At 35.0% G+C, this 13566-nt stretch overlaps 1 long non-coding RNA gene across 1 annotated transcript; it reads left to right on the forward strand.

The window, feature by feature from the left end:
* The first annotated feature begins 1882 nt into the window (after positions 1–1882).
* Positions 1883–12838, forward strand: LOC132286047 (uncharacterized). The gene is made up of 3 exons (XR_009472658.1): positions 1883–2199; positions 10938–11023; positions 12163–12838. It is a non-coding gene; the product is annotated as an uncharacterized LOC132286047 (long non-coding RNA).
* Positions 12839–13566: the final 728 nt, after the last annotated feature.

Genomic DNA, 13566 nt, shown 5'->3' on the forward strand with positions numbered 1-13566 from the left:
TGGAAAATGGTGACTTATATAGATAAGTTTGAACATAATCAATGGATGATGTTATGCTGAAATACAACAATGGCATTGAATAATTATACTCATATAAGGACTCCTGCATATCACTATACCTTGTGTCAATTCCGAATTAACGGTAGAAATTGCTCTAGGCGATGTCCTTGTGTGTGTTTAGATCCGGGTTTTCTAATGACAAACATATTCTGAAAATTTGTTTCTAGCATGTTTATTCTGTCATATTTTATCTCATACGTGCTTTATTGTTTCTGTTTTGGAACTTTGTTCCATTTAGTTATTTAATTTGACTTAAATTTTGAATAGAACAATATTTGTTTTTGAGTAAATTGCTTTTAAGGTAATTTTGAATTTTATGTCTCTAATTTTATTAATTAATGTTAGGGACATCTGTTGAAAAATAGTAGAAAGTCACGTTTGTTAAAACTGTTTTCATTTTGAATAAATAATAATAATAATACTCATTTTAAATTTTGTTATGGTTGAATTAAAAATACTAAAAAGTCATAAAGGCATGGAACCATGTCAATCCTTCACCATTAACTCACTAAGTAACATCAATATCAATTTCATCTCTCCTTTTGAAAGGAAAGCCTTGCCAAGCTTCTGTTATAAGAACTGGCACGAAATTGATCCATATATATTTTACATCCCAACCATGGAGAGAAAACCTTCTCCACTCTCGCCGTTCTAATTGCTTGTCCTCTAAAAAATATTCAATCATCATCTTCTTTATCTCTTCCTAAGCACTGTCCTAACTTTCTAACTTATCTAATAGAGTTTTGATATATTAGAAAAGTGACGTCTCTTATAATCAAGGTTAAATGAGTTCTAACAAAATGATATAACTTTTACAATTATATTTGGTGATTTAGTTTCACTAAGTCACACATATAGAAGACACGACGTTTCAAGTATTGTATTAAAGGGTTAAAATTTTTAAACCAAAATTTTAAGACTCGGACTGAAAAATAATACATACACGATATTCTAATTTCTGCATCCAAAATAATTATTAAATTTTTTTAATTCTAAAGAATAAATGTAAAAAGACTTGGATGTTAAATTTGGCTCTATCTATGCAAAACAAGAAACAATGTTGAAAAACAATAAAACTATTACCTCTCAATGGTGCAACCTAAAACAGATGTAATCATAAGCTAAAAGTAAAAACAAAAGTTGTATGGCTTTTTTTATCAAAAAGGTTAGAAATTGGTTGGTATAGAATTCAAATTAAAACTTACCTTAAAAAAATGAACAACATACCTTCAATAAAAATAAAGCTTGAGTCATGCGCTTCAATCAAATACGAATTTTCTAGGAAATATTTGAAGTTGCAATAGAACATAGAAGAATTTTTTTTTTAACAATTTATAGAAAGAGCCAGAGAGATAGAATGACAGAGAGAAATTTGAGAAGTTGTGTCGATTTGATGTTTAATTGAGAGAAACTCCTTTTAAGACGAGAACTCTTTGCAAAAAAAAAGCAAAAGGAAAGTAAAATATGGAAAAAGAAAAGTGACATTAATAAAGAGAAATATTGCAACTCTTTGAAAACAATAATGTCGGTATAATATTTTTGTAAATTGAAGATATTATTTAAAATGTATATAAAAAATCAAAATTGAATACACTTTTATATATAGGGTATATAGATATGTGTATATCATATCCTAAACCTACCCTTTTTTTTCTTTTGTTCTTTAAATAACTTAAATTTCATTTAAAAAAAGTCAAAATTTCTTTTTTAAATATATCTCAATCGGACCATGTGTACCCTTTATTGGAATATAAGTTTATATGATTAAATCAATATGGTAACCCGAAATATAATTCAAAATCTCTAACTCCGGGAGTTATTAGTTATATCTGTAGTTGAGGTCGAATTGTAACTACCCCGCTACGAATTGCACCGCCAACGCATTCAAGTAATTTTCCCTTCTCATCTCCTTTTCCCTTGCCACTCCCTCCAGACTCACTGTTATAGGAAAAATGGCGGTTTCATCACCTGCCGTAAGCACCAACCCACCGCCGCCGCCAGCGCCACCGCCACCACCACATCCACCGTCACAACGGTCTCCTGCCCCACTCGCCGCCACCATCACCACCAATTCATCAAAGAACTTTACGGGGCCTCAAGGTTCGAGTACATTAAGTGCGGCAATGTAGGTCGATCCAGGTAAATTTAACTTATCCACTAAAACACCTCCTATGCCGTTGAAAATTTTATCGCAAAACGAAATGCGTTGCGTTCAATTTGATAGTCGAATTACTAGGGTTTCCTCACTCAGCTTTATAATCACCCGCACACATAAATTACCCCCACTCAAATATACACACGCATATACATACAATGTTGCAGAATATTTGTGACAGAATCCCTTCCATGCAAACCATTTAAGCAAATATAATTCGTTATTTGTTTAGTTTTGGTTAAATTATGCGTTTCTTTTTTTTTTTTTTTTTTTTTTTGGAAGGTAATTATGCGTTTCTTTCATTGCATGGTTTCAACCTTATGTGTGACTTTTGTTTACATGTTATAGTACCAAAAGTGTGTGATGCACGCTGTGGTTTGCAACTTAGTTTTGTAGAATTAAAGTATCTCTGGCACAAATTTTTTGTAGAATTGAAGAAGACAGAGTTTAAAGACTAATTGACTTACTTGTAATTCTATATATATTTAAATGTATATGTTATAAAGAAAATTATTTTTCAAACTGAAAAACTTTAGCCTGCTAAACACAAGTAGCCAATGAACAAATGATAAGGTAACATCATGCGGGTCTCACATAAATATAACTATTATCACTTTTGCTTCTTATTATTTGGTTGGTTTGTTCATTGGTGTGAGTAGCATTGCTCATGCTATAATATATTGAAACAACTAGGGTATAGAAATGAAGGTTTATTACTTTTTTTTGGTGTAAATCTAATTTACGTTATACAGTTGTATTCCTTTATTACTTTGGACAGGAGAGACCTTATTATTTGAATTACTAAAAAAAATAAAAAAAAATTTCCATCAGTGTAGCGTGGTTTACCTACGTGCTTAAGATTTTGACATTCAAAATTGCTTGAACTGATATTTTTCTTAATAACTGACAAATGATATTGAGGGAGTTGAATTGGTGATTTTATTTTTCTTGATTTCCACGAATTGCACTAAAAAGCTCATAGTTTAATGCAAAGTGATGAATTTGGGTTGTTTCAATTGCAGTCAAGTTTGTATAATACTTTGAATTCTAATTTAAAATTTTTAGGCCTTCAAGTACACAAAATCTTAAATTTTAAGATGCCTATTATGCTGGCGATCATTTGGATAGGAGATAAATATGAGTTCTGCACTTTAGTTGGTGGTGATTTGATTATATGGAAGATTAAGAAGAATGTAGCAGCAACATTAAATGCACGAACCAGAGTAGAAAGCTATGGTGCATAAACTATAGAGATGATCTGGATTCAATTACCTCTAAAGGAGATGGCATTTATTAATGACTCAACTATGAAAATGTATTTACATAACACACTATGCATATTGCCTCTAATCCAGTATTTCACAAGAAACTAAATACATAGCGGCAGACTTCACTTCATTCAGGATATGTTGATGGGGAAAAGCTTTTACAGCATGCGTCAAAGTCTGAAGGTCAATTAGGTCATATATATACTTAAGTTTTAGAAAGAGAGTTTTTTTAAGCTATATAATAAGTTGGGCATGACAAATATTTACGCTCTAGCTTTAGGAGGGAGTGTTAAAATGTATTAATGTGAATTTAAGGGGTAAATGTGAGTTAAATTACTCTAATGGACTCAATTAGCTCCGTAGGCTTTAGATCAATAGGATTTAGGTTGGAAAATTTCGTTAAGTTTGTAACTTTTGGTTTAATTTATAGCTTAGGTTGAAAGATTCAACAGTTAGTTTGTGTTAGTTATTACCAAAGGAAATTGAAGTTACATTCAAGGATAATTAAACAATCTTCGTCTGTAAGGGTAAAAAGGTAATTTAACATATTCATGCACTCACAAAATTAGAGTTTATGCATGCATAATTAGGAATTTCGAATTCTACATGAATTGATCTTATTTAATTTCCTAAATCTTTCAAAGCATGTATGAAAGAGTTTTTTTGGGAACTTCTGTTTTGATAAATTTTCTAAGTTTGCACTCTAGTATATTTCAACCGATTGAGGGTTTGATTTAGGCCCACTGGAGTGTCATCGATTGATCGTCAAAGATTGAGACTGGATGTCTAGTGGTTGAGACCAATTCAATAAAGGAGATTCGTGGGGAGCAATTCTGTTGATGGAAGGACGAATGGGAAAATGGAATCGGCAGTGACAGTGAGCGGTAGTTTGATGGAGGTGAGGAGGAAAATCAATGTGAGAATGGTCATACCAAGGATGAAAACCAATTTGGCAATGGGAGTGTCCATTAATGGGCTGCCTGAAGGCTTGAAAGAGGAATAAAAGAGCATGAGTAGGAGGTTTGTGAATGATAGAATTACATTCCTGAGATCTATGTTAAAATTCATGATGTTCTATATTTAACTCAAGATTAAGAGGATATATGTGTGTGTGTGTGTGTATCAAGATTGCAAGGGCGGGGGGGTGGGGGGGCTAGTCCCTTTGAAGTTCCACCCGTCTATAGGACTTAGTTTGACAAATTTCGTATATCAAAATAAGAGTTTATAACTTTGTTTTTTATTTTTAGTTCAGAATGTTTAGAAGTTAGTTAGTGTCATGGTAGTTGTTAATGCAAGATTTCGCGGCGACCCGGAATGACAATATGAGAAAGAGAGAAAAAGGTGATCCGGAGGGCACCGGTGTGGTACCGGCCTAAGGGCACGATCAAGTCAGTACTAGATCAGAAGGATGGAAGGAGGGCAGGAATGGGAAAGGACTTTAGGAAGGGATTTTTTGTCGTAACCTTTTTAGTTGACCTGAATCTCCTCTTTATAGAGGAACATAGTAGAATTTAAGTAGGAGAGTTATTGCCTTTGCTTCTCCAACATGGATGGGGAAGCCATTCATTATCCTTATCCTTCAGTTATTGGATCCCGTCAAACTTTATAACTCTCGTGTGGCGGTCAAACTTGAAGACTCCATATCAGTTGCCCCCCATTCTCGTGTTTGCACGTCAAACTTAGAGAATGTAAGTGTTGCACATCTTGCATTTTTTTTTTTTATTATTATTTTTTTTATCCTGATAGTTTAGCCAACCAATGATATAGGAAACAGTACAATTTTCCATATCAATTGTCCCCCATTCTCGTGTTTGCATGTCAAACTTGGAGAATGTAAGTGTTACGCATCTTGCATTTTTCTTTATCCTGACATTTTTCTTTATAGGAAATAGTACAATTTTTACTACATCACAATAATAATAATATACTTTGTTAGCGCACTTACAAGTGATACGATCATAGAAGTGGTGTATTAATAAGCAAGTATACATATAGGTTCATGGTGTGTATATATATGCGTATTTGTGCATGGATAATAATTTAATTCAAATAATAAAGCAAATGCTTGGTTATATATATTATGCGCTGAACATAAACACAAGGGCTCATGTAGCTTAGCTGGTTAGAGCATCCCATTAGCATCCTGGAGGTTTTGGGTCCAAAGACTCCAAACTCCCCTTGTGCCAAAAATCCCCTTTCTTTTTATTAAAACAATAAAAGAAGGGGTCAGCAAGTAGGAATAGAATGCCGACTTCTTGCCGCCAGTGGCATTTCACCACGTGGCAGCAAGAATGTGCAAGGAATGCCATTGCGGCAAGGAGTGACAGCAAGATAGCAAGATGCAAGGTATTCACACATGCAAGGAGGAACCGTTGTGTTACATCAGAATGGATTGTGAGATTGGTCGCCACGTGGCAGCATGTCAAGAAGCAAGCAGCAAGGAGTGGGATGCTGCCACGTGGCAGCACATCAAGAAGCACGAAACGCATGGGAAACACTAGCAAGGAGCAATTGGTGGGATGTGAGACTGTGAGATTAGTGGGATGCCCAAGGTATCCCACATGCACAAGTCAGAAAAGATATCAACAAAAAGGGAATCCTAACACAGAGATATGTATATTTATTTAGCGCAAGGAAAATATTTGAACAGAAAGGGAATCCTGATACCTGGTCCTTTCCCTTTGTTTCAGAGCTTCACATCTTCAGCTTTATAGCACATCATCCGAGAAGTGGAAATTTTTATTTCAAAGTTCAAATTTCAAATTGTTACCGCTCATAATCCAATTGCCACGCTTTTTCAAAGGCCACCATCGGTCTACTTTCTTCGGAATATAGCAATGAAGGATCTCATTTATGGTTAAGGGAGAGTTACCACAAATCTTCCTTAATATGAGACATCCTATGAATGTTTTCCAAGCATTTGGGGTGAGTTGCCTAGGAGTAAGATGAAGGAAGCTGAAAAACTCCCTAATGAAAGGAGGGAAAGGAAAGCGCAACCCAGCGGCAAAACATACTCAAATAGTCAAATTTCACTGTCGGGAGCCTTTGAAGCCCTTTCATTGGGGAGGGGACGTCGAAGAGAAATATAGCTGGGAATGGAATATGAAAATCGAAGAATTTCTAAGCAAAGATAAGTAAACCCTTTCAATAGATTAAAATAAACAATTGCAATAATAACAATTTAACAAAAATTATAAGCATTCATGTATGTGTGTGTATATATGTGTGTGTGTGTGTGTGTATATATATACTTGAATGAGTTGTGACCTCTTGTCATTTGAACAACACAAAAGCAAACCCTAGGTGCTCATCGTGAATGTTGAATCGGAACTGAAAGGATTTCGAGTTGCCATCAGACTGCCCACTGTAAGGGACAATCTTTGGGATCAGTAGCTTCTCACCAAAGGCCACAAAAGCTGCCGTGGTGGTGATTTAGGGTTTGTAGGCCTTGAATCCAAACAATAGGCGATTGTAGGCTTTGATTCAGGTACATCAAAGGTTGCGGCTTCTCACCAAAACCCAAACAATAAGCGATTGTAGGCCCTGAATCATCAAAGAGAGGACCGGTGCTGGCTTGGCTCCTGCTTTGGCTTCTTGATTGGCTATTGCCAGTACACGGACTGGACTTGCAGATGATCTGATGCTCTCAGGCAGATATGACATTTATCAAAAGAATGGGCCAAAATCGAAATGAAAAATCAAGGCCAAAGCCAAATGCCAACCTAAGAAGGTGCAGGAGAGAGAGAGGGGAAGAGAACTGGTGATGGATTTGAAACTTGCATACCCTTAGCAGCAGCCCCCCTATTAGTACCTAGATTGGTGTCCTGTTAGTACCTAGATTATTCTTGTCCTTTTTCATAAATGTCCTGTTAGTACCTAGATTATAGCTATGTCAGGTCAGAATGGTGTTTAGGATTTTGCTTTGGCCTTGCTTTTTCGTTTCGGTTGTTGGCTCATTCTTTTGATTAATGCCATGTCTGCCTGAGAGCATTAGATCATCTGCAAGTCCAACCTGTTTGTTGGCAATTACCAATCAAGAAGCCAAAACAGGAGCCAAGCCATCACACCAGTCCTCTCTTTCTCTCTCATGCATTGCGGATTCAAGGTCCACAATCGCCTATTGTTTGGGTTTTGGTGAGAAGCTACTGTGTCGCTGTGGCCTTTGATGTACCTGAATCAAGGCTTACAATCGCCTATTGTTTGGATTCAAGGCCTACAATCTCTGAATCACCACCATGGCAGCTGCTGTGGCCTTTGGTGAGAAGCTACCAATCCCAGACCTAGAGATTATCCCTTACGGTGGGCAGTCTGATGGCAACTCGAAGCCCTTAATGTTCTGATTCAATTTTCGCAATGGACACTTAGAGTTTGCTTATTGTGTTGTTCAAATGGCAAAAGGTCACAACTCAGGTATATTACCGTATATATATACATATATGCACGCACACATACATGAATGCTTATAATTTTTGTTAAATTGTTGTTACTGCAATTGTTTATTTTAATTTATTGAAAGGGTTTACTTATCAATGTTTTAGATCTAAATTTTTCAGTAGAAATGTAAGGGTTTCTTCCCCTCTTTAGAAAATTCCAAATTTAAGGATCTATTTTTTATATTATTGTCATTCAAGGGTTGAGATCGAGACAGCCTGTCAAATCAAAGACGTTCTTGTTTTGGACAATGGTTTGAAAATCAATTGAATGACCATCCTTTGTGTTGACTCTCTCGGGTTTAGCGTTGTGCATCTTGTTCTTTTGTGTTTTCCCAATAATACAACCTTTATTTCCACATCTACTTCCTGGTCTTTATGATTATCTTCATTAAGACAAGACATCGAAATTGAAATTTGCTTAGACTCAAAGAATTCTAATTATTGTGTCATACGGTTTTAGCAGAATTCATAACTAGAAGAGTAACTTAATAGCTTTAAGCACTCTTTAGGAAAGCCAGCAAAGTTGTAAGGAGTTTATTACTTTGAATTCAATGCAATGTTCGTCACCACTCTTAAAAAAGAATGATTATGTCAAATGATTGATGGGATGAAATTAGGATCCTTTGGCTATGATACTAAAACGATGTAGAACTACAACCACCACCACTACCACCAAACCTTTTCCCAATTACTTGGGGTGGTGCGCTACATGAATCCTATGTTTCCATTCAAAACTTGAAAACTGTAATTAATGCTGCTTACAGTTGATTGTGTGTTGAAGTTATGGAAAGCTTTGCACCTTTAACGTTTATATGGAGAGATGAGAGAGAAAGTACATGATGTTGTTGAAAAATGAATTACTTGATTGGCTTGCTTTTTTTACTATAATTGGTTTCTAGAATTGTAAAGAATTGCCTGCTTGAAATTCTGATAGTAACTAATTGTGGGTCTTGGAATATTAAATTAAAGACCAAAAGATTGTGCAAAGGCTTGTGGTGATGGAATTAGGGTTTTGGGATGAAAGTTTAACAAAATTAGGCCCTGTTTGAATTCGCTTTTGAAACGCCGCTTTCGGCTTTTAGAGCCAAAAAGCTGATTTTTTTAGTGTTTGGATGATTTTGCAGAAGAGATTCGGGCCTCTAGAAGAGCATTTAGACAAAGCTGGGGTGGACCAGCTTTTGTAGGAAAGAGATGCGGGAAGCTGTTTTGGGGTTTTAATGAACTTTTCATAATACCAAGCGTGCCCCTCGTGATTCAAATGAAAAAAATAAATTTCCAGTTATACCCTACAATGTTATCGTTCTTCTCCTAACCCTCTCGCTCCAAACATGCCTCTCTGGCTCAAATTAGGTTTTTCATTCTCACTGCTTCTTTCTCTGTCTCCTCCAAAAATTAACACTGAAATAATATCTTATCACTGTATGGGCATGGATATTTTTGTAGCTATGTACATATATTGATGTACATACATATACACGCATAGAAGTGTACTTTTTCAATAAAAATCGTATGGGTATGCGTTTGATAGCTTCTCCGGATGGAGCAGTCACTGTTGCTGGTGAGTCTAGTTTATCGGCTCATCGTAAATGTCTATGGCGCATTATCTGTAGTTGCAAAGTTCTCATATTTGTTATTTGCTCTCTTTCTAGGTTGTTGGTTTTATTTTTCAAAAAAATTCTAATTCCCAAGAACTTTTGGTTGATTCTTCTATGAACTTTATAAATCTCAACATTTATGATGGGTTCATTCGTTTAGTGAATTTAACAAAAAAAATCGTTCTCTCACAGCCCATTGTTTATAAATTTCTAATCTGAAATGCATTTTAAAATGCTCTGATTAAAGAAAACAAGCTCCATTTTCATATAAAATTGCTAATCTATTGCTTGTAGCTTGATTAATGTATATATATTCATACATATATGTATATATATGATCAGTTGCTTTATTTTATTTTGGTAAAAATTACCCTTTTGATATTTTAGTGAGCAGTGCAATTGCTTATTGTAATTATGTCAATTTATTCCTTTGGTGAGATCAAATGCATAAATCCAAAGAATGCAGAATTGTGCGTGTGTGTGTATATATATATATATATATTATATGTGTGTGTTTGTGTGTGAATTTGCATGATTAGAAAATGAAGTATAGTGCTACTTGATATATATGTTAAATATTGATATCATGGGATTTTTTTGGCCTTGTTATCCTATACTCTTGGTTTGGAGGGCTTGTTCTCCCTGTCAAGGATGAGGAATTGAAAAATGATTCATTGGGACAATGTCAAAAAAAGATTGGTTAGCTCCTAGACAATAGTTAATTAAATCTAAGAGTATCTTCAATGCAAAATGCTATTTTTCCATGCCAAAGCTATATTTTGAGAGGAGCTGTAGTGTCAAAATGCTATATTTTAGCAATTCTGCTCCAATGGTGCATTTCATCCAAAATGCTATTTGGAGTATATTATTTTCATCCACCTGTTATATTTTGAGAAACGGCACCGTATGAGGAAAAAAAAGACCTCTCAAAATTTTTTGAGAGCTGCTATATATGGTAGTATTTTTTACAATCTCAAAATATGAGAGGCCTTTTGAGAGCCCATTGGAATGTATTGTTATATTTTGACTTTGAGAGGCCCTTTGAGAGGGCATTGGAGATGCTCTAAGGGAAAAAAAGTGAATTCAATAGTAGAAGAGTTTTGACAAATGTTTTGCCAAACACACAAGAAAAAACTATTTGTCATGGAAAACTCTTCTAAAATATAGTTTCCAAACAATACGCTGAAGTTAAGTGAAAGTGATAACTTTTGCTTTTCTTTTTCTTCTGCATTAAAGCAAAATCTATGTTAAACGAGGCCTTAGTAGCTTATTGAGATTGGCATAATAAAATCTGACCTTCTGGTTAATGGAACATAATCCACCTTCAATTTAAGGCTGGTGAGGGTACATACTTATTTCTTTTACTCATAGTATTCAGTTATTGGCGTCACCTCATTTTTCAATTTCTTTTGGACTGTGATTGCAGATTTCAAACTCCATACAACTTTTCCAAACTAGCATCTTCTTCTAGCTCTCCTTTGTTTGACGCGCTATCAATGGAAGGATCTCGTTGTAAGCATCAATTATCCTTGATGTATATCTTACTCCAGTGTTTGCTGTTAATATATTATATGTACAGTTTAAGATACAGGCAACCATGGAAACTGTTATCCTCCAAGGGGCTGCATTGCATTTTTATCATTTCTGATGGGAAGGCACGAGCTTTCAAAATGTCATGTCCTTGGTTCCTTTCCTGCACCTATTGTTTGCATATTTAATGCCTACAATTGTTCAGAATATCAGAAAGTGTAATTTGTTTTTTCAAAATGACAGAAATGAGTCTGGGTTTCTCTGAAAGTCGGTTATAATTTGGTGATGTATTTTGTGTTGAGGTTGTGGAGCCTACATCACAAGTTCTGATGCAAGTATTGTTGTCTCGATTGAAGTCTCGATCGATAGAGTTAATTCTGAGTCTTGAGAGCATGAAAAATCTCGTTCGAACTTGACCTCTTTCGATCGATCAAAACCATAGCCAGTTCGATCGATGTAGGGTTGTGTAATATACACGAGAGATTGTGAGACAAAGAGCAGATCATATAGAGCTCTTCTTATAAACATCCATCATTATTGTTGATAGTGAATATTCCGGTGCGCTCCGTGGACGTAGGCAAAACAATTGTACCGAACCACGTAAATCCTTGTGTTCTTGTGTGATTGTTTTTCCTTCTTGATTGTTTCTGCATATTATTATTTTTTATTCCATTATTTCCACAACATTTTGAAGGAGAGACTGGTATTGTAAATTTCATTGAATTTGCTTCTTGTTCTTGTAATACTAACTTCCAACCTTTTACTTCTTGATTTTTTCCTTTTCTTTCAATCACATGTAAAACTCCAAGGCATTTGCTTGATGTTTCTTTTCCAGCATTTTTGTTTGCACCATTTTCTGTGGGGCTGATTACATGTTTGTCTGTAACACTTGGTTTGGTTCTAGCTTTCGGGCTATAAATCAAGTTTTGATTTTTGTTCTGGGTGTGTTCTTAGTTAGTTCTGTGGGGTATTTTTCAGGAATTCAGTTGTAGTTGCTTCACTTTGGCGACTTCCAAACGATTTTGCCAATTTAATAATTTGTGAACCCTCTTCTTCAAGGTAGCCACAATTTATTACTCTCATAATTATATTTTGATTCAGAATGTCTCATCTTGATCCAGGAAGCAATTTCAGGATGCTGAAGTTATAAATGAATGAAAGATCTAAAGTGAAGGAATACAAGAACAGAAACGTTGAAGCTGAAAATGAAGGTTTTGATTGGTAGGTATATGCAGAAAGTGCACTAACTGGGGGAGATGTTTGCTAACTTTGCTTTGAATTATACACCAGAAAGGACCTTCCAATGATGAATGCCCCAATATTGAACCCTAAACCTACTTCTATGGACGGTTACAAAATGATGATATCAAGTTTGGAATTTAAGTTTCGACACTGTAAACTTTTTGATGTAAGAAATGGTTGATCGGTCAAGGATGCTTCTGAAATCAGAGTAAAATTATGATGGTAATCACCTCAATGAGCAAGATGAACTTATGAGAAGGCCAAAGAAGCCAAAAGCTTGACCAGAAGAGGGGGCTTCGGCGATGCTCTTAATGGTATCTGTGTGCGTATTTCTTCCCTTGAAGATAATAGAAGATTTGTAGTCTGCTAAAACTTCCAAGTAGAGAGTTTTTTTAGTTTAGGGGGACTCAAATACGGATACACCTGCTCGGGGGGCTCTCTACCAACTTGATCATTGGGCGATGCCCATTTAGTTAATTTGTATTGACTGGATCACAGGTTTCCTAGCCATGTTGTAGTGTCTGATATATACATATATTTTTTCTTTTTGGTAAATGAATTTTATTAAAGAGAAATAACTATTAATATGTTTAGGTTTTGAACATGGTTCTCCAAAATCCCAGTACCCTAAAAATGTTCCACAATATCAATTTAGTGATTCAACGGTTCCTATATCTTCTGTTTGTTTTCCTTTTACATGTTTTATCATCGGATATGGTAAATTTCTTTAACTATACATATATATATATTTTTTGAACAATTTTACTATATAAATTTTAAATGTCAGTATCTGGCGTGGTTGGTAGATATGGGTTGTTTGGAAAATGGTGAAATATGCCTAGTTGGTTTGAATCATGTTCAATTTCAGAGTCGATTTAGGCTAGTGTTAATTGAACCTGAGCAAATTGTCCAACACTATTATGTCATTATTTTTTTGCCAACTTAACTCCAAGGCTGGATATGAAGGTAGGTTGGGACAACCATTTTGTACAATTAGGGTTGGGCTTGAATTCGGAAATTTAGCACAGTTTCAGTTTGGATTGAATCGGGTTGAAGTATGAGCAATCACAACTCAAATTTTAATTAATTTATATATAAATATTATATATCTATAATTATGATCAACCCCCTTTCAATGGTTTCTCCATTGTTGAGCTTATAAACCATTGAGCTTTACCATACTCCAACAAGCTCCTATAGGGGCAAATTGTATGTGTTTTTATTATTATTGTTATTTATTTTTTTATCCCAAAAAAATAAAATAAAAAATGGTGTTACTCTAG

This window comes from Cornus florida, unplaced genomic scaffold (genome assembly GCF_030987335.1).
Source record: "Cornus florida cultivar Cherokee Brave unplaced genomic scaffold, ASM3098733v1 CherokeeBrave_3.0.0_Hap2_Chr11, whole genome shotgun sequence".
Classification (NCBI taxonomy): Eukaryota; Viridiplantae; Streptophyta; class Magnoliopsida; order Cornales; family Cornaceae; genus Cornus; species Cornus florida.